Source organism: Scylla paramamosain, chromosome 1 (genome assembly GCF_035594125.1).
Source record: "Scylla paramamosain isolate STU-SP2022 chromosome 1, ASM3559412v1, whole genome shotgun sequence".
NCBI classification, from domain to species: domain Eukaryota; kingdom Metazoa; phylum Arthropoda; class Malacostraca; order Decapoda; family Portunidae; genus Scylla; species Scylla paramamosain.
Window position 1 is genome coordinate 25431021 of NC_087151.1, and position 27500 is coordinate 25458520.

At 42.5% G+C, this 27500-nt stretch overlaps 1 protein-coding gene across 5 annotated transcripts in view; it reads left to right on the top strand.

Annotated features, from left to right (window-relative positions):
• The window catches only part of LOC135102094 (CD109 antigen-like), a 113262-nt gene that overhangs the window by 8002 nt on the left and 77760 nt on the right, over window positions 1-27500 (top strand). Inside the window, exon 1 of one of the 5 annotated variants that reach the window (XM_064006881.1) lies at window positions 2951-3343. The exons of 2 other annotated variants lie outside the window; for them this stretch is intronic. The gene's annotated coding sequence lies outside the window, so the exon portion shown is untranslated. Of the gene's footprint in view, window positions 1-2950; window positions 3344-3686; window positions 3769-7229; window positions 7458-27500 lie in introns of those variants that run through there. 2 more of the 5 variants (XM_064006862.1, XM_064006873.1) reach the window with 2 other exon arrangements.

Sequence of the window (27500 nt, forward strand, 5' to 3'; positions counted from 1 at the left end):
GTGGTCAGTGTTATTATTGTATGGTAGAGGTGTGGTTGTGCACTTCTGACCTTGAGTTGTGTGTTTTGGGATTTGTATGCCGTATGTGGCGGGGAGTAAAGGGCGGTGCATGTGTGAGGAAGGGGTGTCAGCATGGGTGTGGCAGGCGAGAGTGTGGAGTGTGAGTGCGTGGAAGGGTGTGTTTGTGTGTGTGTGTGTGTGTGTGTGTGTGTGTGTCTGGGTGGAGCACACACTCCCACACTCAGCATTTATTTGGTCGAGGTCAGGCACTTCAAACCCAAACCAGGACTGAAGTGTGATGAAATGGCACAATCTCTCTCTTTCCTCTTTCTCTCTCTCTCTCTCTCTCTCTCTCTCTCTCCTCTCTCTCTCTCTCTCTCTCTCTCTCTCTCTCTCTCATTGCTTTAACATGAACCATTCCATCAGTTAGGCCTACGGAACAGTGTGCCTTCCTGAGCCGCCTCCACGCCAGGTCCTGATCACCCAGATACCTTATCTTGCGGGATCGTCTGGGTGTGTTTCTCTGCTTCGGAGGCCATCATTACGCCCCTTGTGACCCTTTCATAGTGACCGTCTCGTGGGTGCTGGTGTTCAGAGGTTCTGAATTTTTCCATCTCTGTAACTTCTTTTTTTCTTTTTCTTTTCTTCTTCTTCTCCTTCTTCATGTCCTTTTTTTTCTTCTCTTCTTGTTCTTGTTCTTGTTCTTGTTGTTGTTGTTGTTGTTGTTCTTCTTCTTCTTCCTTTTCTCTTTTTCTCCTTCTTTTTCTTCTTCTTCTTTACAAGGTGGCGATATTTCTTCTCTAATTTTTTCATGTTTCAACCTCCAGCTTAGCTTCAATTTTAGATCTTAAGTTACTCGTTACTACTCCTTTCATGATCGTAATGGTAATTCACTACCTGGCTTTCTTCCTCTTGGGTAGGGTAATGCCTGAGGGAAGTGGCTGTGTTCTTTGGTTACTCGCCGCCACCACTGTTTTAGGCCCGTATTTCCGAAATGCTTTGTTCTCTCACCACGACTATTTTCCAAGGCTACAGGGATGAAATAACCGGGTTCTAAAGAGTGTTTCTCATGTCAATAATGGTAATCTGTCATTATAATCATAGAAATACCCTTAAAACCCCGTGTAACTTTAACTAGAGCGTTTTGAAGGTAATGAAGGTGCGGCGCAGAAGTGTCTCAGAATAATGGTCCTTAAGTCTCGTATTCTCAAACATTTCTTTCTCTCATGGGGACTATTTTCAAAAGGGAGCATCTGCCTCACCTCCTCACTTCCCTGCACCACCACTAACGGACCGGACTACTCTCTGACTCGGCTGCTTAATATTCCAGTCACATATTTATTTTACTTATTTTTTTTTTGTATTTTTTTTACGTAGGATAATTTAGCCCAAAAGAGAACTGGCTGCATCACTCTCAGGTCAAGAGCCTCTCGGTAACTGATGGTGCTTCTCTTCATCCCTGCCGCGTGCTCCACCTTGCGCACCCTGCCGTTTTGCTTTCCCTGGTGGAGGAACGTTGTTATTCAGGCTGCGTTTTGCTTTCAATGAATAATCGATTGACTATTTTCCTGCTGGTAAATAATGTAATCAACCACCTCTCTCTCCCCCTCTCCTTGTGTCGGTGTCATCGCAAAGCACGTCTGTCTTATCGTACACAGGGAAGTATTGGAATATTTGGTGTAAATTTCTTGTTCTTATGTTATGTACATTTGTCAGCCACTGAAGGAGGCAGTACTGCTACTCTCAAGTATTGTTTGATGGCGAGACTTGTTTTTCTAAGTCGGTTTTTATCACAGAGTTGAATGGTGGAAAACACACAATTCGACACTTGCGCTTCTTGTTTGGCAAGGATTCAACTTTCTTATGTTAATTTGATGCACTGACTGATGACTCACATTCTCGTAACATTACTCATATAATATGATATTCATACAATGCACTTTACTGCTGTGGACAGACCTTCATGTCAAGAGTCATTCGCAGTACACTGGAGATAGGGTATCTGGCAGCTACGGCCTAGCGAAAAGGGTAAGGAAATTTTAAAATGTCGAGTATTGATATGGTTGTTATATTAATTAGGGAAAAAAAAAATAAGTGCGCAAAATAACAGAATCAAAAGTAGAGGTAAAAAATATTGTACATTACCTTAATACTGTGCAAAAATTACAGCATAAGTAATAGTAGTTTCATAAAATCAATACTGTAATTTATTCATACCGACACTGTCTATTCGCACACAGAAAAGAAAAACAAGTGATAAAAATAAAAACTCCAAACGTCCGCCGGAGGATAATGCAGGCAATGGTCAGGTAGGGTGAGGGAGCGGGGGGCGGGGTGTAGGTCAAGGTGAGGGAGTGGAGGCAGGATGAGGGAGCCGGGGTGAGGTGAGGTGAGGCAGGAGGAACGGTGCGGTGTAAAGATCAGGTTGTCGTGGGGATGGAGGTAAGGAAGGGCGAATTAGAGCGGCAGTGCAGCATTACATTCATCAACAATGGCTTTCACTGGTGATATTTTGAGTTCAGACATCGATGCCTCGTGATAATTGAGTGCAAGTGGCAGGCTTCTGGTCTGTTTGGATGGAGCTATATACAAACGGCTCTCTACTTGATGAAGCAGTCTTTCTACCTGTACGAGTATTTCTAACAAAAGTGACATCTGCCATCCTTTTTTCATGGCAGCTTTCATTGGCTAGAGCTGCCTCTGACGTGTATTAGGTCGCCTTCTTTCTCTTCCCCTCCACATCCCCCCTTCCCGTTCCTCTTCTCCTCCTCCATGCTTCTCATTCCTCCTTCACCTCCTCCCACCCCTCCCCTTCTCTCTCTCTCTCTCTCTCTCTCTCTCTCTCTCTCTCTCTCTCTCTCTCTCTCTCTTAACTTGCACATTCATGAGAGTATATAACACACACACACACACACACACACACACACACACACACACACACACACACAGGGCAGTTAAGCTTGTGGGAGTGTAGTGTTAACACCACACCACCACGCCACACCACCACGCCATACCATACCACACCACATCACACCACACCACACCACACGGCACGACACGAAACGACACGACACGACACAACCACCACCACCACCACCACCACCACCACCACCACCACCACCACCACCACCACACAGCACCACCACCAGGCACCACCACACACCACCACACACCATACCATACCACACCACACCACACCACGGTATCTTTGGCGCCCCGACCTGTCCAGCCCCGCCGATCCCCGCCAAGCCCCTCTCATCCCCGCCCCATCCCGCCGCGGCTAGGATAACAATTTCCCATCACATATTAAGCGTAATTTCGAGCGTTTTGCAGGAGTTTCCAGGTGATTTAAAGGCTCGCTATGTAGGAGTAGGTGGAGGAGGTGGAGGTGGAGAGGAGAGAAGTATGAGGGAGAGGGGAGAGAAGGAGGAAATATTGAGATGTAAAAAAAACTACTTTAAATCTATATCATAATTTGTTTTTTTTTTTATTAGTGGAGTTTGCATTGTTTTGATATTTAATTTATTAATAGAAAAAGGTGAATTTTTTTTTTTATTTATATCATAATCCCCCTTGCCCTCTAACCTAGCCGTGGAGTTGCGCCTTCCTTGTTAGGTTAAATTCCTCAAGGATATTAACCAAACCTAACTATCCTATCCTGCAGGATCGGGTCTAGGGAATTTTTTGTGCAAGTGCCCGTGTCTATTTTGAAAACTATGGATTTCTCACTGAAAATCAGAGAGATAAAGTTTATTAGAATCCAGTAAGGTATGTAAAAATGACATTCCCAGTGTTGTAGAGTATGATGGTGTAAATCTAAAATAATACCTAGAAAAGTATGACAAGTTAGTGTATAATAAAATCTTGTTTACTTTTTTTTCTTTTTGTTTCCGGTTAAAATAACACTTTCGTCATTTCATAAATTTTCATGTTTTTATATTTTTATTAGCTAGATTGTTTCGGTGTCTTATTTATTACTTAGAAATAAGAAATGTACCAAGAAATGTACAAGCAAGGACTCGAATGTAGGAAATTAGATCAATGTGATGATTTAATTGCAATATAACCTTTGCGTTCGTATCGTTGCAGATTTACTTGCAATGTGAAGCATTCAGAGGCTGAAGCCATGGTGTCGCAGTTTACACGATTTAAGTTCTCTTGGTTAATTCGACCATTTTTCAGTGCCTTTCCTTTATGAAATATACTATTTAAATTTCCTTGCCTTCAGCTCACTTCATGTTCTGGTGATGAGTATGAGTGGCCATTACGTAATTGCTTCAGAGATGTAAGACTCTGAATCACCACGCGCGTCGTGATGGCTGCGGGGAATGACAAGGAGAAAACGGTGGACTAAGTCCCACTGCGGTCTCGAAACACTTTGCATACCCGTCTGAACACCCAGGTGGTGGTGCCCAGGGAGTGGCGGGGAGGTAGTGATGTCTTGGTTCATTGAGGAAAGTGTTACTGCTTAGCAAACCGCCAAAGTACATTTTTAGTAATTATGAGCCTGTGAAAATAATCATTGTGACACAAACACACACACACACACACACACACACACACACAGGTTTATAGTGTTTTGTAAATCAAACTCGTGAGACATAACAGTCGTGCCATAATGGTCACCTGTTAGGTTCGGTAAATGTAGATGCTATTGTGGTAAGCTTCGCATCTTCTGTTGATCGGATCAGGATTGAAACAGCTCTAGTCTAAGGGTTGCGTCACGTCATGATGGTGGACGTCAGTAGTTTTCGAATATGACAAAGGTTACTGGAAACTTTCTAGTACTTATCTCGATTATGTGTCGTCAATATTGAACAGTTTCTGTACTCAGGGGACAAAATTATATAGATACATAAGTCGCTTATTGTGCGAATAGAAAATAAAAATTAGTAAATGATGTGCTGATAGGAAACCGCACGTCAACACAGCTGAAGAATGTGTTGGTTGCGTATTATCATGTGGCGGTAGGCGGCCCTGCGCTGGGTGTCGGCCTCAACCCTCATCTCCAATGTTATCGTCTGTGTGGTTCGAACCTGACGAAACACGCTCCTTCAGGCATACCAACCTTCCCACATCATCATAAGTTGCTGGAAGCGTTACGACAGGCCACCAACCAAGCATACGTTCGTACATGATTTTCTATATTATTTTTTTCTCTCTCCCGTGTGTATACTCGTAGAAAGTGCAAACGCCTAAACAGCAAGCTCGTAACTATTGACACGAGACGTCGCTTGATGGGATTAGATGAAGGGGACTGAGGCCGTTCATATAAGTAAAAGTTGACTCGGGTGGGTGATTATGGGATGAAGTTTGACTGCGAATTGAGTGTTGTGTGCAAAGAGTGAGAGAAGATGAAGGCTACTCTGGGCAAAGGGAGAGGCGTGGGAGGGACGGGATGAAGAGAAGAGTGAAAGGAGAAGAATGCTTTGCAGGTGTTGACTAATATCCTGATTCACCTTCTTATCGAGAAGTACTAAGAGAGAGAGAGAGAGAGAGAGAGAGAGAGAGAGAGAGAGAGAGAGAGAGAGAGAGAGAGAGAGAGAGAGAGAGAGAGAGAGAGAGATGTCACAAAACACATAATTGGCTTTTCCGTGTTTATTTTTAAAAATCTGATATTGAATTCTGAGTTCAGTGGCGCGTCTCTGTTTACATTTCACTACCACGCTATAACCAAAGTACATAATTAACTTGTATACAAGGTGAATCAATCAAAAGTAGGGATATGAGACGTGAATGCAGAAGAGTGTAGGGGTGCAAGGTGCGGGTGTGGGCGGAGGGGGAGTGACGTCAAGGTCTAGGAAGAGGAGGGGAGGTGATCACTGAGCAAATAATTTATTGTTAGCCATTGTTTCCCTTCCTCCTCCACTCTCCTTCTTTCCCCTTCCCTCTCCGCTCCTCCCCTTCACCTCTCCTTCCCCTCCCTCTCTGTGCCTTCCTCCTGTTTTGCCTTGCCTCGCCGGTCATGAGATTCAGTAGACATGAAGGTCAAGTGCGAGAAGAGAGAGAGAGAGAGAGAGAGAGAGAGAGAGAGAGAGAGAGAGAGAGAGAGAGAGAGAGAGAGAGAGAGAGAGAGAGTTACATAGAAAAACAGGCCAGAACAGACCTAGTGGTCCTCACGAGGTAACCTGACCTAAGACTACTAAGGTGATAGTAGAAGAAAAAGACAGAAAAGCAGAAGGCTCTCTCCCCACCCTCCACTCCCTCCGGCATAAACCGTGCAGGAAAAACAGGTCGGAAAGAAATACCTTACGGGGTTAGAGAAAAAGAAAAAAAGAAAAAAAGAAGGAAATTTTATAGGAAAGAAAGAAAATAGATGAAATGAGGTACCCACATTTCCTGAGGGCAAGGAAGTTGTTAACAAACAAGCGCTGTTAGCCGCGGATTGCAGGCAAGATAGTTATCAAGACGGCGTTTAAAAGTCTCTACGGTGTTGCAGTTTATCACGTTTCGAGGAAGCCCATTCCATAGATTTACAACTCGATGGAAAAAAAAAAAGATTTTTTGATTAGTGAGAGTTGAAGGATTTCCCAACAATTTTGCAACCGTTTCCTCGCGTGTAATTTGAAGAGTCTATCGCGAAATATTTACTGCAGTCCATGTTATCAATGCCTTTGATGATTTTAAACACCTGTATTAAGTCGCCTCTTAGTCTTCTTTGTGTTAATGGGAAAAAAAAATTAATTCTTTAAGACGCTTTTCTTATGATTTGTTTCTTAGGCTCGGTATCATTTTTGTTACTCTACGCTGAACTCTTTCTAATTTATCAATGTCTTTCTGGTAGTAGGGGCACCATGCTTGAACGCAATATTCCAAAAAGAGAGAGAGAGAGAGAGAGAGAGAGAGAGAGAGAGAGAGAGAGAGAGAGAGAGAGAGAGAGAGAGAGAGAGAGAGAGAGAGAGAGAGAGAGAGAGAATTAATTCAAAAAGCACGGAGGATACACACCCTGAGGTATAAGTGTGCAGATTAGCTAACTTTAAGTAAAGTAGCTGAACATCCACGAGAGAACATGAAGTGAAGGTCAAGGAAGGAAAGAGGGAAGAGGAAGTGGAAGACGAGTAGGAAAGTTTAAACTGAAGAGGAGAGAGAGAGAGAGAGAGAGAGAGAGAGAGAGAGAGAGAGAGAGAGAGAGAGAGAGAGAGAGAGAGAGAGAGAGAGAGAGAGAGAGAGAGAGAGAGAGAGAGAGAGAGAGAGTTGAAATGCACAGAAGCTACATACTGTAAAGCATTAAGTGTTCAGAGGTAACGAGAACATGAAGACGAGATCGAGAGAAGGAATAAGCAAGGAAGAAAGAAGAAGTGGAGGAAGATTACGAAAGCTTAAATTGAAGAGGAAACGAGTTGAAAACTGAAGGCGTCTGTTGTGAGGGACATGTTCCGCTGCCAAACAAAATAATGATGTCGCTGAAAACATGCAATACATTATGCACTACACAGGCGGAAGGAACGAGGCAGTAGGTAAGGACTTGTTGAAGGGCGTGGATGACCATTGACAATTTCCGATTACATGATTATGCAAAGCTTTCGTAACGCAGCGACGTTACGTGAATGGCCGCCGTGTGTGTGTGTGTGTGTGTGTGTGTGTGTGTGTGTGTGTGTGTGTGTGTGTGTGTGTGTGTGTGTGTGTGTGTGTAATTTACCAAGGCTTGATCACGAGCGAGCTGACCTGCAACCACCAGCCATTACCTCCTCAGTGCGAGCTCAGAGCTCAGTATTACCGATCATTGGGTAAGACAGTGATCCTGTCACCGCTTGCCAGCGGAAAATCCCAGAGGTGACTAACCCTTAGTGGTATTCGAAGCTACGTCAGATATGGCGGCCAACACAGACTCAGCCCCTTTACCACTGAGGCACGAGGCAGTGTGTGTGTGTGTGTGTGTGTGTGTACAGGAGGCTCTGTGACTAGCGCTATGCATGACCCTTGACAGATAAAATATAGGTGTATAATTTATGGTAATAGATTACACACGCACGCGCGCACACACACACACACACACACACACACACACACACACACACACACACACACACACACACACACACACACACACACACACACACACACACACACACACACACACACACACACACACACACACACACACACACACACACACACACACACACAGAGAGAGAGAGAGAGAGAGAGAGAGAGAGAGAGAGAGAGAGAGAGAGAGAGAGAGAGAGAGAGAGAGAGAGAGAGAGAACATAGACATTACCAACTCACCTCCGTCAACAAAGGTGTGTGACCGAGTGGGTTTAAAAAGACTGGAGAGGCGGGGACACACGGAGGCAATGAGGGAGGAGGTGAGAGGGGACGGAGAGGAAAGGGAGGGCATGGAAAGGTGGATGAACATGGAGAGGGAGGCAAATGAGAACGGATGAGAAGGACAAATGGGTGGAGGGAGGAAGGGAAGGTGAGAGGAGAGGAGGGGAATTGAGACAGGAAGGGAGTTTTAAATAGGGAAGGAATAGGAAGGAAGGGGAAGAAGAAAAGAGAGGATATAAAGAGTAGATCGAGGGAGGATGGAAGGAAGAGGAAGAGGAAGGAGGAGGAAGAGTGCAGGAGGCATGAAGGCAAGGGAGAGAAGTGCTTGAATTCTATCACGTACACAGAATCACGTTCATGCACACGTATACGCAAAACGCACACAAGTACACGCACACATGGACGCACGCACACGCACACGCACACACTTCGGGTACGTACTTACAGTGGAGCGGACATAACTGAGGTCTCTCTCTCTCTCTCTCTCTCTCTCTCTCTCTCTCTCTCTCTCTCTCTCTCTCTCTCTCTCTCTCTCTCTCTCTCTCTCTCTCTCTCTCTCTCTCTCTCTCTCTCTCTCTCTCTCTCTCTCTCATCCATCTGCATCTCTTCCTCTCCTCAAGGTTTCCTCACCGCGAGTCATCGATCTCTCTCCTCTGACATTCATCTCTCTTTCCCTCTTATCCATTTCTGTTTCCCTTCCACTCAGCCATTTTTACTCTCTACTACCCATCTGTCTCTCCTCTCCAACCCATCTTTCTCTCCTCTTCCATATCCAGAAGAAATCTTAACCAAAACACTTCACTTGTAAGAGAAACCGAAGGAAAAAAGAAAGAGAAGAAAAATGGTGTTAGTGTGAGAGAGAGAGAGAGAGAGAGAGAGAGAGAGAGAGAGAGAGAGAGAGAGAGAGAGAGAGAGAGAGAGAGAGAGAGATTCCTTTATGAATATGGAATGAGTTGCCTTCTCTGTCATAGTCACTACAACCATTATCATCATTAGTACCACCCCATCATCACCACCATCACCACCATCACCACTTCACCACGTGGTTGCTGGTAGGATTCAGGTCTAAAAGGAGGCCAAGGAGGAGGAGGAGGAGGAGAAGGAGTAGGGGGAGGAGGAGGAGGAGGAGGAGGAGGATGAGGATGAGGAGGAGGAGGAGGAAATGCTTGTTTGTTAATAAGGTTTTTAAGAATCACCGGAGAGAAAGTGAGCACGTTGTTGTTGTTGTTGCTGTTGTTGTTGTTTTGCTGACGGTTACGGTGATGTGCAAGACGAGGAGAAGGAGGAGGAGGAGGAGGAGGAGGAGGAGGAGAAGAAGAAGAAGAAGAAGAAGAAGAAGAAGGAGAAGGAGGAGGAGGAGGAGGAGGAGGAGGAGGAGGAGGAGGAGGAGGAGGAGGAGGAGGAGGAGGAAGGACCGGAGCTTGAGGTAACAATGGTGACTGTGCAATGATTGTGTCTAAACACACACACACACACACACACACACACACACACACACACACACACGCAAACTGGTTTATTTTTTCTTACTTCCGTTTATATTTTGTGTTACGTAGTGTGTGTGTGTGTGTGTGTGTGTGTGTGTGTGTGTGTGTGTGTGTGTGTGTGTGTGTGTGTGTGTGTGTGTGTGTGTGCATGTGTGGATGCGTGCGTGAACGCTTTTTTTTTATTTTGCCATTTTGACAACATTGCCTGTCTGTTACCATCTGAGCTTGCGTCTCTCTCTCTCTCTCTCTCTCTCTCTCTCTCTCTCTCTCTCTCTCTCTCTCTCTCTCTCTCAAGAGATTAGACGAGGCAGAGGAGAGGAAGAAAAAGACTAACACTTCATCCCGGCTGGTACCGCCAGCTCCTCGCAGGTATTTGTTTCCTGGACGCGAGGGCTGGACGGCGGCCAAGGACGCCTGAACAGAAGGAGGTGCAAGAGGAGGAGAAGGGAGAGGGAGAGTGAGATTGAGGAGATATTTCCCTGCTTATTCTTTTTGTGACTTGGAGATCAGTAGGTCGATGCTCCATTACCCTTCAGCATCGTGGAGGAGAGGGAGGAAGAAAACAGAAACCATTTAAAGAAATGTGTGGAGGAGGAGGAGGAGGAGGAGGAGGAGGAGGAGGAGGAGGAGGAGGCAAAGGAGAAAATAACAAGATATGTAAAGAGATTGAAGGAAGTAGAGAAGAAAGAAGTATGGGGAAAGAGAGAAAGAGGGGAAGAGGAAAGGGAGGGATGGATGAATATTGTCAGCGGCAGCGCTCGGTCACACACACACACACACACACACACACACACACACACACACACACACACACACACACACACACACACACACACACACACACACACACACACACACACACACAATTTCTCTCTTGCCTTATTATACCCGTCTGAATCTATTGTGTGTGTGTGTATGTGTGTGTGTGTGTGTGTGTGTGTGTGTGTGTGTGTGTGTGTGTGTGTGTGTGTGTGTGTGTGTGTGTGTGTGGGTGGGTGGGTGGGTTGGTGCCTGCGTGCAGAATTCAATGTTTCGTATAATTTTTCTCTCTTTCCTGTCAGTGTGGATTAGCTTCTTGTGTACACTTCAGATGCTGCAACACCCAACAGCAGGACCCGATGCAGTGTTGCTGGGGAGGGAGGGGGCGAGGGTAGTGGCAGTAGGAGATTGGTGCTGAGGGACATGACTGAAGGGAAGGTAGAGGCAATGCACCTTTGCCAGCAACTGTACCTTCCCTTCATTCCCCTTGCAGCAGCCATTTCTTACTGTTTTACCTCACTGCCTCTCTTCTCTGCTTCTCGTCCTTTTGATTCTTAAACTCCGAGGAAAAACCGGCTTCTTTTTAACTTACATCTGTCCTGCAACCTTCCTTTTAATAATTTTTGTCGCGTTTCTCTATTCAGATAAAAAAAAAAAGAAAAAAAAAAGGTAGAAGTCTTGTTTTTGCAAATCATTGACATTCACAAAAACTTACAGTCAGGTATAATGATAATATTAACATTAAGTGTATTTTCTTTGTCAGTAAGTAGTTTGGATATCTTGTAACAGAGGTGAGGTCAGCAGATTTAACTTATAACAGTGTCACAATGTGTATAACGGTGCGCGAATACTGACGGACAAGCAACTATCACGGTAAGATCTGTGCCTGTCGCGACGTCCTATCCGCTGTGGTGGGCTGTGTTTGGGCTGGAGATAGTGTTGGGGAGTCGGGCGGGACACTACACTGCGCGGAAACACTGCATGGCCTCCGTGGTTCATTTACAGTCACAGTTTTTGCAGCACGAGCGTGGTCCGCTTATGCACTTCAGGTCACTGTCACACCCACCTGGGCTCTTTGTGGTCTGCGCTAATAACTCGCGACCAGAGCTGAGTTTATGAAGCCGCAGCTGTTTCCGTGATGTGGGAGGGGAGGAGCGTCTTCCACTGGGTCGTCCTGCTCACCCCTCTCGCTGCGCCCTGTGACCGTGTTGTCGCGGCGCCAAAATACAAAGTCCATCTATTAATTATTCATCTCACTTGAAACTTTCTGGGACAACATGTCCCCTCGTCAATACTGGGAATCCTTTCCTTTTCCAAGGGCAACCACAGGTGCAGCACACAGCGGGCCTCCCAGTCAGGCCACACACCACGTCTCTCGTTGCTGACTCTCTCTCTCTCTCTCTCTCTCTCTCTCTCTCTCTCTCTCTCTCTCTCTCTCTCTCTCTCTCTCTCTTCTGTCTATGCCGTGCCACTTCCTACTTCTCTTGTCTCGTATTGAACATCGGTCATTGACGATGTAGATATTTATGGTGTTATCTTTTATGTTTTTAAGTCTGTGTATTGGTATGGATTGTAATGTACGAAATGTAATGTACGTGTGCGAAATCAGATTTTATAGGAATGTATCTCACCGCCGTATTACGCTGTATTCGCTTTGCTGACCTCTGCCTGCTATTTCCCACATCGTTGTCGATTGAGAGATCTTTTTTTAGTTCTTGTTTTGCTGCTACTCGCAGTTGTCAAGATGTGGCCTTAATGGATGGCGGCTCGGGTTACTGATGCACCCTGCCATCGGGCAGTGCTTGAAAGGTTTTGTAGTTTCGTGTATTATTTTCCTCTTTGTGCTGCTGGGGAAGCTCTCTCTGTGTATGGTGATGCTCCATCGGTTGTCTGCTCCGCCCTGCATCTCTTTTGTTTGTCAGAATGATGTCATGACGTAAACACTCACACCTCTCCCCTGGGCTTGCTGGCGGGCAGCAGGATGGAACATGGCGCTTAGCAAATTATTTGGGGTGCTGTGGTGGCGGCGGTTGACTAGTGTGACCTCATCAGCTGCCGTGGCTGCGGGTCCCGCTAGCCCGGCACCGCACACAAGTTTGCAAGCCGCAGCCTTGTCGGGAAACAGCAAAAGGTGGGGAAGGGAGGCGAGGTAGCACTGGGGAAGCACGGATCGTGGAAGGCAGGGAGGTGGGTGGCGGTGAGAGGTACGGAGGCTGTGGAGGCGTGAGACAAGGTGACTCCAGCTGTTCTTCTCTCCTGATCGACGGTGTATCGCATTTACAGATGTCTGTGTTAGAGAAAACCTTCAGTATTTACGTCTGTACATGTGTAAAAAAGTAAAAAAAAAAAAAAGAGAAGTTTTATTTTGATTTTGAAGAAAAGCTCACCTGTCTTGAACTATAAGCATCGGATCACTAAGCGATGAAAAACAAAAAACAAAAAAAGCAGCAAGAAGACTAAATTAGGAGTTAAATTAAAGAGCCACTGTAAAAAGGTGGAGGGTGTCTTTCAATTCTGTATTTAGCAGAAAATAGCTTACATTTGGAAATTACTGATGCACTGTTGCGAACGATAATTCATTATACGTTAAAAATGTATAACAAAATCCCGAAAAAAAAAATGAATTCACGAGGGTGACGTGATCTGACATTCGCATCACTATCTACAGCGCATTTTTAGAAACAAATATCTACATACAAATCTGCATCCGCGGATCTTCGAATACACACACACACACACACACACACACACACACACACACACACACACACACACACACACACACACACACACACACACACACACACACACCAGCCTATCACGTGACCTCACAACATCACAGAGACATGACCCAAACACGTAATGACAGTCTCCTCTCAACCTTCTCCATTCCCTTCCCACGGCGTGCTCCTCCCCTGCACCTGCTGCGGGTGAGTGCGAGCCTCCCCACGCTCTTTTGTTGCTGTCATTTATTTCCTTACATTCGTTCCTGTTCCGCCTTTTTACTTCGTTCTCTCTCTTTCATGCATTGCGTCATTTCTTTTCTTCCAGAGAGAGAGAGAGAGAGAGAGAGAGAGAGAGAGAGAGAGAGAGAGAGAGAGAGAGAGAGAGAAAGATGGTGTTTAGTGTTGCCTCATCTTGATGTGGAAGGGCGCAGTAAAGAAAAGGTATTCTGACCTCTCTCTCTCTCTCTCTCTCTCTCTCTCTCTCTCTCTCTCTCTCTCTCTCTCTCTCTCTCTCTCTCTCGGTAGAAAAAAGATGTTTCATGACCATGCAAGAAATTTCACGTGTATTGTGTATTTGCATCACGCAGAAAATATGGGAGATAGTTTTTATTTGCGTATTATTTATCTATTTATTTATTTATTCTTTTATTTTCTCTTACTCAAGCATTTACTACTCTAATTTTCCTATTTCTATCTTCACAATGTCATATTTTGTAATTGGCACACATAAGTATGAATTAAGCAATGAATTAGGCAATAAGTTTCTTATCTCTTTCATCGGTAAACTCCATAATACACTTTTCATTCATTTATTCTCCATTTAAAGCGCGAGTGGGCTCTTACCATCCTACGAGTTGAATCCCTTTAGATCCTTGACTGCCATGACTTGCGGACAGCTTAATGAAATGGGGTTGTGTGTATTTAGAGAAGCGTTTTATTACATGTAGTTTAATTTTCTTCCAGTAAATCTACCTAGTGCTTGTCATAAAAGTTAATGAACGTCGGTAGCAATGTACGGGTTAAGTGAGGGTTATTGTAACATACATGAATTAAATAAGCTTTCCTCATATACTGGAACTCTTTATTACATACATTTTAATGCACAGTGATTTAAGATTAATTTTATTATCATTATCTTATTTATTTATTTATTTATTTATTTATTTATTTATCTATTTATAGCCATTAGTTAGTGCACGATAATATTTGCTTTTCTTCCTTTCATGCACTGTACGAGTATATAGATGAGTCAAGCAGTCAGGAAGTGGGAGCAACAAAAACAGGGAAGTTATCTTAAGGGAAAGTAGACATGTTAGGTAAGGTGAGTTGCGTCACGGGTGGTTCGGAAACGGGGATGAGGTGGAGGAAGAAGGGGATGAAAGGGGCAAGGAGGAAGAGGTAATGGAGAAGTAATGAATAGGAGGAGGTGAAGGAAGAAAACGACGAGAATGGAAGGAAAAGTGTAAGAGATTAAAGGAGGAGGATTAGAAGGTGAAGGAGGAAAAGGCAAGGAATTCGAATAGAAACAGTGAAAAAAAAAAAAAAAACTGGAGTAGGAGGTGAAGGAGGAAGAAATAAGAAACACGGGTAGAAATATGGAAAGCTGGGTAAAGGAAGGGCAGGTGAAGCAGAAAGAGACAAGGAGCAAAAGGAATAGGAAAAATGGGGTTTGTAGGGACTGACAGATATAAGATAAGAACATAATTAACGGAGGTGCGAGAAGCCGTCAAGACTACACGTGGCACTGCCTGTATCATACACACCTACCTGTTTCCACCTATCATCCCCATCCATAAATTGGTTTAATCTTCTTTTAAAAACTCTCTAATGACTCACCACCAACAACCTGATAACGAGCCTATTCCATTCATTTACCACTCTATTTGAAGGAGGTAAGGAATATGAGGGAAAAGAAAAAAAAAAAAAAAGAGAAGCGGAACAAGGAACAAGTGAGTTTTGATTAGCATCTCGTCAGCCGCACACTGAATCGTACAGCCCACTTACACTCTAATGAGATTACTATAAAAAGCTTGCCTTCCGTGCTGTGCGAGCTGCGACTATAAACAATATGTCTTTAAAGTTAAGAAACGTTTTTGCCGCAATCAGGATACTCTCTCTCTCTCTCTCTCTCTCTCTCTCTCTCTCTCTCTCTCTGACTGGCTAGGAGAATAGATTAAAGTGAATAGGAAACTAGAGAAGGGTGAAGAAAGAAGGGTGAAGAAAGAAGAGATGGAAGTAAAAACGAGGGATAGACGAAGGGAGAGGGGAAGTTAACAAAGAGAGAGCAATGAAGAAGGAAATTAACTAAAAAAAAATTAGTAGTCACACAGGGCGGCCATGAGGCAACACCAGCTGCTGCAGGGACAAGAAAGCCACGGAGATTTTGCTTTATACATTCAACATAATGAGTTTTCCCTGAGTGTCCCTGAAAACGTCATTGCTGCGCCGCATCCCATCAGGTGGCGGTAAAGGCTCTTGTGGCTGCCGAGGCCAGCCAACCATTCATGGACGGGTCACTTTGACCTGCGGGGTGCTGTGAGGGTTGCTGCATTCTGTTTCTGTTCTAATTGTCGGTCTGTGCAGCCTTGATTGTGCGAAGTGTACGCGATGCTCGAGGCTTTGCGGGGTTTCTTGATGGCGATAAATGTGATGATGCTCTAGCAGTAAAACGTATGTCTCGCATTTTCAACGCTTCCTTCTCTTGTCAGTGTTTTCACAGGCCACAGGGTTTTTTATGTGTCTTTTTCATTTGATGATGCAGAATGATTCTTGTTAAACTATCATTACAATCATGAATATACCATTGAAAGTCCCAAGTAACTTCCACTACAGCGTGTTAAAGACAAAAGACAAAGAAATGTTTAAGAATGGTCTCGTGACACAAAATCAGCACCAGCTGGATCCACACGGAGCTCACCTGAAGTAGAAGAGTTGTATAAGTTTACAGAAGTGTAGACTCAAGGATCGGTAAATCCGACAAATATTCGTCCAACCTTTTGTTCTTTGCGTCTTCGTGTCTCCTGACAACCAATAAGTAAGACATCACGTACGGAAACCTGTGAGGATAAGAACAGCTTTTTGTCTTGGTCCTCGTGATACAGACAAACCGGCAGGATATTGATTATCACTCTTTAAAGGTGCAACTTTTTATATGATTCTTCATATTTATTACCGTTTTTAATTGTCTCTGTGTTTCTGCTTCATATGATATTTTGTTGAAATCAGTTCATGCTGAATATTTTATGGACGCTTTCCATTTTCATTTTTTTCAGTTTATTTAGATTTTCATTGATAATTTTTCCATGTATTTTTCCGGTAGGTATTCTAGCTTACCCTTGCAGTCCTTCCCATCATGAGACCAAACGTTAGTTGGCAGCGTTTTCCCTGTTTTTCAGTTTTTTTTTTAATAAACTGTTTTCACAGTGAGAGATTTAATCAAAGCTGTCAAGTCACAGTTCACTGCTTCGATGTTGTGTTCTACTTCGTCATGTGTCTGTACTGAATGAAGGTTAATTTTGTCTTTCATCAGGTATTTGCATATTTTCTTAGGAATTGCTTTCTGCCTCGAGACTTTACGACGCAGCCGCTTCTTGGAATTATTTCCTAATACCAGTCATATTTTTGATCGTATAACTTTTTGCAAGACTATTCTTGTTTGTTTTTTTGTTGATTCATTTGGGATTCACCAAGGACACTTTAAAGGAATGTGATTCACTTGTGACGCATCCACGCAGCGCACCCTTAACTTGCCTCGCTCATTCTCTTCTCCAACCCATTTGTAAAAAGTTTATTATTATTTTTTTTTATAATCGGATTTATAATCGGATTTTATACTTATCTCTTTGTAATTTTAAAGTTGATTGGTGTTGCTTTCCTCTCCGAATTTGTTCTTATATAAGTAAAGATGTATGAATGCATACGTACATATATACATACAGACTTATCTCTCTTAGTTTTAGTAGACATATCCGTGTCTCTCTCTCTCTCTCTCTCTCTCTCTCTCTCTCTCTCTCTCTCTCTCTCTCTCTCTCTCTCTCTCTCTCTCTCTCTGCAACAAAAAGATGCACCATGTGCATACGCACACAGACAATGTTAACGCCACTGCTACCACCACCATCACCAAAACTTTTATATTTATTTTTTTCCTCATAATAAGACTATCTGTAATGAGGCGAGGTACTGAATAGCCCCCCATTTTTCCTTTTTATGTAATTTCTTTTTCCTCACTTTTTCCTCGAATCGCCGCCTTACCCACGGAATCCGGTTCTTGGGAACAACACGGAGTGGAAAATTTCTTGTTGCTCTGCGTCAGACTCAACCCTGGCCAAACCCAACCCTGGCCAGACCCAACCCTGGCCAGACCCGACCCTGGCCAGACCCGACCCTGGTCAGACTCTGCCGTTCCCCTCCAGCTCTCCCTTCCAGCTTCCTTTCCAGATCCTATTACCACTTACCTTTCACCCTCTTCTCCTCCTGAAATCTATCCACTGTAATTCCTCTCACTCCCTTACCCCAGTCAGCCCTTTATCACCTCTTCTCCACATATAGTTACCACTTACATAGTTACCACTTACTCTTCACCCTCCTCTTCCCGTCTAATCCATCCCTTCATCTTATAAACACTGAAATTTCTCTATCTTTTTCGCCACTTCCTTGTCACTCCTTTATCATCTCTCTCTCTCTCCAGACCTGCTGCCTGCTTTGGTTTCCAGTTCTCTCCCCTCCCCTCGTAACCAACCTTCCCCTTACAATCCTTCTCCTTTTAGATGTTACAGCTTCTCTACTCTCGTTTCTTCTAGTCTTTTTCTCTTATTTCCCAACCTGTTTTAGCTCTTTTCCTTCCTCATTTCAGTCCCTTCTACCCTCAGACACCTCCACCCCACCCAGCCTCTGCTGCTTCTTCTGTCTCTTCCTCTATTATAAAACATTGCATCGCTCTAACCTTTTTTTATTTTCTCTTCCCGTAAGTTAACTTTCACTTTCTATCTGCCATCACAGTCTCTCTCTCCTCTCTCCGGCATTGCACCACCCTTCATATCCTCCGCTGCCCTGCCTTGCCCTCAGCTTGCTTGCTGATTCTCCTTTCACCTTTTTTCTCCTATTCTCAAATTTTCCTGTTCTTCCTCTGATTATTATTATTATTATTATTATTATTATTATTATTGTTATTATTATTATTATTATTATTATTATTATTATTATTATTATCATTATTATTATTATTATTATTATTCATTATTATTGTTTTTGCATTCTTTCCTACAATCTCTTCTCCGTCTGGATTTTTTTTGCACAAGTGAGTCCCTGTTCTCATTTCTCTTTCCTTTTGTTTTATTTCTTTTCCTTTTTTTCCTACCACTTTCCTTCCCTCCTCTTCCTTTCCTTTCCTTTCCTCTCCTTTTCTTTTCTTTCCCTTTCTTTTCCTTCCTTTCCCTCCCCTCTCCCACCGTCATTTTCTTTCCTCAATCATTCTCTCCCCTCCCCTCCTTTTCCCTTCCCTTTCCATCCTCTCATCGTCTCACACTAAACCCAACCTCTCCTTTCCTCTCATGACCATTGTTAATTGAGTTGTTTCCCTCCCTGCCGGACACTTGAACCCAGGCAAGACAAGGAAAAAGCAGGTTGTGAGAATGTTTTTTTTATGAGAATGTTGTTTTAAAGGACAAGGTGCGTCACAGGACTGCTCAGGCAAGTGACGCAGACTGCACACTGACGGCATGACAGTGAACGTTGAGCTTGTGTGTTGATTATGTTTTTTTTTTTTTTTTTTACGATGTCACCAACCCGTGTTTCCTTTTCGATGTAATTATCCTCTGTCTCTGCCTGTCTCTGTTTCTTTCTGTCTGTTTGTCTGTCTGTCTGTCTGTCGGTCTGTTGTTGTTGTTGTTGTTGTTGTTGTTGTTGTTTTTGTTGTTGTTTTCTTCATCATCATCACCATTTCTTCTTCTTCTTCTTCTTCTTCTTCTTCTTCTTCTTCTTCTTCTTCTTCTTCTTCTTCTTCTTCTTCTTCTTCTTCTTCTTCTTCTTCTTCTTCTTCTTCTTCTTCTTCTTCTTCTTCTTTTTCTTCTTCTTCCTATCCTCCTCCTCCTCCTTCTCCTCCTCCTCCTCCTCGTCCTCCTACACTGCATCCATTCTGACCTTCTCTCACCCTTCCCTCGTAAACCGGTTTGAAGTAGGAAATAATTTCTGTAACACTTACGCAAGAACTTGAGACAAAAATAAATGAGAGAGAAAAAAAAAGCATGACTGGAAATAATAGTATATTGGTGATAGTATTAATGATGATGGTGGTAGTGAAGAGAAGCAAGCAGTCAAGGTCAACTGAAAGGATGATTGGGTACAGGTGGCGGAAAGTCCCAGGAAATTACACTGACGCAACTCTGACTTGAGTGGCGGGAAGGTGCATCAATCTACTACTACACACACACACACACACACACACACACACACACACACACACACACACACATACACACAGAGCCTCCCTCCCTCCTTCGCCCCGCCTCACATCCCTTCCTCCCTGCCCTCCATGCACTGCCTCCTCTCTTCTCCTCGCCGTTCCTGTGTCTGCCTGTCGCGGGGGAGAAAGAACGCAGGAAAAAAAAAAAAAGAGGAGGTTAAGATAGTTCTCGTTCCTGTATTTACTTACGGTACTTTTCTCCTCCTCCTCCTCCTCCTCCTTTTTTTTCTTCTATTTTGACTGTCCTTTTTCCTCTTCATTTTCCGATCTCTCCCACCTAGTTCACTGCCAAACTTTCCTCGTAAACACAGTTGCCTTGTAATGTCACCTTCATATCCATCCCCTCCCTTGCTTTTCCACCACCACCACCACCAACACCACCACCACCCCCACTACCGCCACCACCAGCAACAGCAACCTCATTAAATCGTTGTTGCTTTCCATTGGTCTCTCTCTCTCTCTCTCTCTCTCTCTCTCTCTCTCTCTCTCTCTCTCTCTCTCTCTCTCTCTCTCTCTCTCTCTCTCTCTCTCTCTCTCTCTCTCTCTCTCTCTCTCTCTCTCTCTCTCTCTCTCTCTCTCTCTCTCTCTCTCTCTCTCTCTTCCTGTTTACCTCCCTGTTATCATGCACTATGTAGTCTGTTGGTATAACGATGTATATATATATTTTCTGCGTCCTTCATCCATCTCGTTAATTTCAACCAGCACTTTGGCGGCTGTTGTTATAATAATTAATGTTTCTTGTACCCATACCATTATTGGCTTTATTTTTACTTTATAATTTCCTGTGGACGTTTCTTTAAGATTTTATTTTTTTGGTGGCTCTTTCCCAACTTTTTTTTTATTTGTGTATGTATGTATGTATGTATGTATATATATATATATATATATATATATATATATATATATATATATATATATATATATATATATATATATATATATATATATATATATATATATATATATATATATATATATATATATATATATATATATATATATATATATATATATATATATATATATATATATATATATATATATATATATATATATATATATATATATATATATATATATATATATATATATATATATATATATATATATATATATATATATATATATATATATATATATATATATATATATTTATATATTTATTTATTTATTTTTCTGAAAGACTCTCAATTCGGTTAAATTTGTAAAGTTCGCCGAACACATTATTACTTTGATTTTTTCTGTTTTGTTAGTAAACTTTTCTTTTATTTAATTACTTATTATTATTATTATTATTATTATTATTATTATTATTATTATTATTATTATTGTTATTATTATTATTATTATTATCATTGTTATTGTTATCATTATTATTATCATTATTATTATTATTATTATTATTATTATTATTATTATTATTATTATTATTATTATTATTATTATTATATTTGTTTATTTATCTATTTGTTTACTAATTTTTTGTTTTCGCGATAACCTGAAAACTTTCCGTGCTTGTATGTCCTGTGGGTAATAATGACGATGATGATGATGATGATGATGATGATGATGAACTCTCACAGCAACAGCAGCAGCAGCAGTAGCAATATCGCCTGTTAGCAAGTCGTCAGCACCTGAGATTAGCGCACAATAGCCGTCCTTTTCACACTTCCCCTTGACATTATCACGCTCATCAAACATTATCCAGCACTTTCTTCCCGGCACTTCGTCATGTCTCCCTTTTTTACCTCTGCCATCTTCACCTGCAAATTACTCCCTCTTATTTTATATTTGCGATTATCTGCACAAACACTTAATTCTCCACCACACTTAATTGTGCCCTATTTATCTATTTATTCTTTTTTTTTTTTTTTTTTTGTTCTGTGACATGTTTCACGTCAGTTTTTGCTTTCCTGTGAATAATTGTGTGCATTTTCACATTGACATTCTTTTGCTGGGTTTATTTTCACATTCACAAGGACTTTATTCATCATACTCTAATCTTATCTTCTTCTGTGTGTGTGTGTGTGTGTGTGTGTGTGTGTGTGTGTGTGTGTGTGTGTGTGTGACCCTCAACTGTCGATGTTTCCTTTCCTACGCATTACGAACATTCTTACTGTCTTCTACATATAAATATGAAACTTTTTTTTTTTTCCGTCATTTTTAACCACACACCTACAAACCTTGACACTCGACACACGTGCTATTCACAATACGTACTTTGCGGTTGTGTGGTATTTTTTTTTCTTTCTTATACTATAGTCCCAAAGTTTTGTTCAAAAGTTTTCATGTATTTTTTCTTTCTTTCGTCGACTTTGCATTTTTCTTGTTTTGATTTCCAGATTCGAGGCACGTTTATGTGATTAGGCTTAAGTGGGCATCATTACTTTTTTTCCTTTACCGCTTCTTTACGTTTGTTTGTCTGTTTCTTTTACTCCCCGTCTACTTGTGTTGTTGTCTGTTTCTTCTCTTTTACTGTTCGTTTGTTTCTGTCTTCTTCTACTGTCTCCTCCTTCCTTTATTTATTTATTTATTTTTTACTTTATTTCTACCTATTGTCAGTCTGCCTGTTCCTGCTTTTTTCTTTTTTTTATTTTTCTTTGACTTTGTGTCTGTCCCTGCCTCTTGTCTGTGTGTCTGCCTGTCTGTCTGTGTGTTTGTTTGTGCTGTCTGTCCGTCCTTGTCTCTCTCTCTCTCTCTCTCTCTCTCTCTCTCTCTCTCTCTCTCTCTCTCTCTCTCTCTCTCTCTCTCTCTCTCTCTCTCTCTCTCTCTCTCTCCTAGCATAAAACATTCATGCGCGTGTTTTGATATTTCCCAGCAGTAAGTGGAGTATAAGTTGCATTGTTCTTTTTTTATGTTCATGTAATTTTTCGTTTCCAGTTTTCGACATTCCGTCACGCATCTCCGCCCTCCCCCTTCCCACCCAGGCCTGCTCATGCCCTCACAACAGACTTCATGCGCATCGGATTTGATTGCTCTTATGCATATACTCTCTTTGTGTCGTAACAGTTTCCACATGACTTCATTGTATTCATTCGATTCTACGTAAACATATTTCCTCTCCTGGTCCTCCACCTCAGTTACTAAGTTTCGTATGTTTCGTATTCTTAAACTTCAAAGATATTTTCATGGTTGCAGCGATAGTTTAACAAGCATTCTACACTATCAATAGGAAAAACACTCTTGGGAATCTAGCTCATCACCTGTGTGGCCTTTGAGAGATGAAAATCTTTAAGAATGAGGGCATAAGTTTCTCCATTTCACTTGTTCCTGTTTCATTGTTTTCCTTTTTACGGTGAATTATGCTCAGATTTGACGTAGTGTCTCTTGGTTTTTACGTGTCAAGGAGACTGATCAAGAAAACAAACAAATAAATAAATAGATAAATAAACAGATAAATAATCAAATAAAGAAAGAAACACGCAGAATTTTCCTCTCCCTGAAGTTAAAAATAGTGAAAAAAAAAGATAGTTACCCAATTAAATTCCAGAGGTGTCTTAAAACTCTCCCTCTTGATTAATTTAAGTCGTAAGAAAGAAGAAAAAAAGAAACAAGATAGAGTTCCACACTTTTACCATTGAAAAGTAAAGTAAAGTAAAGCAAAGTTAACTGGACGGAATGAGGATGAAGATGAGAACGTGTATATCTTACTTATGTTCTTAGAGTTTACGTGATCATGGATGGAACGAATCTTTGTCTCTCATTATATATCTGTACGGCAATATAAGTGACATTGATTAACTTATTTATTTATTTATTCTATTTATTTATTTATTTATTTGTTTTTTTATTTATATGTATACTTATTTTCTTTTTTTACAAGTGGCATTCAATGATGGCGGCAACTGGTGAGTTGGTCGTCACGTTCTTCCTAATAAGACTCGTTTGTGGACAGGGAACTTGTGGCGAGTTTTCTTATCACATCCATGCCCCGACATTCTTTTTTGGGGGGTTTGTTATCCACTCTCTCTCTCTCTCTCTCTCTCTCTCTCTCTCTCTCTCTCTCTCTCTCTCTCTCTCTCTCTCTCTCTCTCTCTCATTTAGTGTAATCTTGATAGCAATACAATAAGATACAAAACTTGACGTAGTACAAGACAAATTACTCACTACTAAAAGATTTATTCAGAATGCACAAATGTAATTAGAGTGATCAAATATGCTCCTTGATTGCTGGCTGTGAACATTTAAGATAAAGGGAGAATATAAAAAGAACCGTTAATCTCCGTTACTTGTAAAGAGTCTGGAGAGAGCTCAGTGTGCAGTACAAGAATGGAGAGTTTGTTTGTAGCTGGAAGGAAATGCAAACTTTTGAGGCATACTAGGGCAAGAAAACACGGTGTGGGTATGATGACTGAAACGAGCCATTATAAAAGTGATGCAAGTGAGATCTTTTAATGTGGAAGAAATTAGAAACAACGGATTCAGGCTTCATAAATTTAGATTAAAAGATTAAGGAAGATATTACTTTACAAACAGAGTGGTAGATGCTTAAGTAATCACGTTGTTAGTGTTGGTTTTATAGGATAAGAATGAGAGGTGAGGATAAGCTTGTATGTTTTTATCCAGGGACTGCCACATGTAGGCCTACTGGCTTCTTGCAGCTTCTTTTATATTATGTTCTGATTCATACGTCTTTAAGGCCTTGTAAAACACGTGTCATCCTGGAGGTGTGAGGTGCGTGGTAGTCCTCCAGGAACAGTCACCCGGAGACGAGAAGATGCGATTGTCATGTTTTGTGTGAGGCAAGTTTCTCGGCTGGATAATGCACGATGTGTTTTCCCCGACACGAGTAACGTGCATGTATAATGTTGATCGATGGTGTGTGTGTGTATGTGTGTGTGTGTGTGTGTGTGTGTGTGTGTGTGTGTGTGTGTGTGTGTGTGTGTGTGTGTGTGTGTGTGTGTGTGTGTGTGTGTGTGTGTGTGTGTGTGTGTGTGTGTGTGTGTGTGTGAGGGGGCTGGAAGGGTGTGCATGTTCACACGTGTCTCTCATAGAAACCAAAAAAGCGAAGAGCTTATAACATCATGTCTTTCATTTTAAGACCTTATTAAGCAATTGTACTGGATTCTCTAAGTTTGTATTTACTTCATGTCTAAGAAAAGACGAATATGTAAATAAACTGATACTGACAGGATGTATAAATTCAGCCGCGGGGCAGGCAGGAGTGCATTACTTAACCACGTCCCTCAGACACTCGCATGTATCCTTCCAGTGGCAGGTGTGACGGCTAATAAGGCACAATTTTTTTTTAAAGGCAAACGAGGCCACGTGTGAGGCGCGGCGCCACCACACAGGGAGGCGATGCATTCAAGCACAGACCTGGCTGACCATGCTTTTTATCTACAAGCAAGCCCCGGGACGGCAATCAAGCTTCTTTATGGATATCAGTGTCGGGTGGAGACGATCAGTAAACACCCAAAGGGAGGGCGAACAAACAGGAGTCTTGCTGGTGAACGTGTGCCACCAGCATAGTGACTCGCCACCTCCTTGACAACAAAGCGAATTATACCCAGCAACCAATGTAATTAAAACTGCGGTTAGTCTGGCCATAGGTATTGCTCGGGTGGTCTCTCTGGCTGGGCTGGCACCGTCTGGCTCACTCATGCTGGCCACACTGCAGTAAACAAGGCGCTCACTTCTGGACGCGAAAGCTGTAGAGAAAGAACAGACTGCACTCCATTCCTCTGTCATGAAGTGCAGGTGTAGGGTCAGGCTAAGTCTTCAACAAGATTATGACTTGATCAGCTTATCCTTTTCTTCGCTCAATCGGTTACAATATAATATCTACTGAAAATGTTAACAACTTCTCTAGTGGGTGCAGCAGAATGGCTGCCGGCTCTGGGATTACCGCCGCTCCCTTTCTTGAAGGCTAAGAGGGAGGGAGGACCCCGCTCCCGACACAGCAACTCTCGGAAATGCATAATCTTAGTAACTCTTGAGTAACAACATTTTCCTTCTGCCAATTTGTCACCGGTGTTTTTTCCAAAGGCAGCAGCCAGACGCATTAAGGAAGGAGACGTGGAACACAGTCAACATCAGCTCTGCATTGGATATTCACCTCAGCACGAAGTTGTATATACGCGTTATTACTCTACCAGAAACGCCATCCGGAAATTTACCGCAAATTATACTACGTGGTAACCTCAGTAACATAGCAAGAAATGGATCACGTGAGGGTTTGACGAGCTGACATGTGGCTGTGACGGACTGACAAGGCCTGCAGAATTTAATCAAGCGTCAGGTTGGGGAACATGTCAGTAATCTTTAGGCATTTAAAAAGTTGAATTTATGAAGGAGTGACTCTGGTAATTACGATGTATATGAAAAAATAAGCCTGTTCCCTGAGCCACGTGGGGGTTGGAGAGGTCCTGGCACAATTGAAGCAGGCCTTGAGCATCTCAAGGCCACATGTGCCAAGACAAGCAAAATGGAGGTAACGCCACCACCAAATTCTTTAGTGCTTGCTCTGTCTTGTAGAGATGCAGAGCCTAAAGAAACTCCAGTATGGGTGAACATTACACCACAATAACTTTGAAGACGAAGCGATGAAGCTTTCTTTTTTACTGACAGTCACTTAGCCTCAAGTCTCTCCGGGAGCTGGTGATTGAGTTCTGGCCGTTGCTACGGGGACTGCGGCCGATGCGTGTGCCAGGCAAGGTGAGGGTTGGCTGAGATTATACCGTGTCAGTATGGTCGCCTCCCGTTGGTACAACATGGGAGGACTATGTCGTGTGAGGCTATAGCTAGCATGACTATGTTTTGACAAAGAAAATACAAGTGGAGTTTCGCTGCGTGGCGTGCGTGGTGCCGTAGACATCAAGGCTTATACATGCATAGCTTCATCTGGCCACAGCGGGTGGGGCCGGCGGAAATATCTGACGGTTCTTGATATCAATTATAAGAAGGGAACATTGTGGATAGTGGAAATATGAAGACAAAAAAAAAGTAAACCTACGTAATGTTTATTAAGTAAACCCTTCAAGGTTACCTGGTAAGTCGAGGATAAATGTTCCACGTGTCCAACTGCTCTCTCTCTCTCTCTCTCTCTCTCTCTCTCTCTCTCTCTCTCTCTCTCTCTCTCTCTCTCTCTCTCTCTCTCTCTCTCTCTCTCTCTCTCTCTCTCTCTCTCTCTCTCTCTCTCTCTCTCTCTCTCTCTCTCTCTCTCTCTCTCTCTCTCTCTCTCTCTCTCTCTCTCTCTCTCTCTCTCTCTCTCCAGTCTCCGAAGCGGACGGACAGGTGAAGCAGATCACAGTCATCATCACTTCACTTGTCTTTCCTCCTTGGTATCCCTTCGTGCCTTCGTACCTCCCTCCACTCAGTCTGCGATACTCTATAAAAACGCTTCTAATGCCTATATGAATATCTTCTTCCTCCTCCTCCTCCTCCTCCTCCTCCTCCTTCTCCTCCTCCTCCTCCTCTTTTTTTTTTTTTTTTTTTTCAGCCACACACTCTCAAGGTCTTTTCTGTGGCAGGCAGCTTGATCAAACATAGCACACACTTATTTACTGGTATTACCTTGCCTTGTATTAATGTTATTGGTGTTTTCCCCAGGGGGAGGGGTGTTTATGGTGATTATTGTTGGTCTTGCTTTGGCCCTTCTTGTTTTTGTTATTCATCTCGTCCTTCTTGTTATTATGTTTCTTGTTTATTCTTTGTGACGGCTGACGGTTATTTTTTTTTAATACTGAGTTACCTTCAGCCGTTTTTCCCGTTACCTTCCCTGCCTGTGCGTTGACCATCAGTCAGATCTTCGCCAGATGACCAGAGCCTCTCCAAGCCTTCATCTGTCTGCTGCTAGTC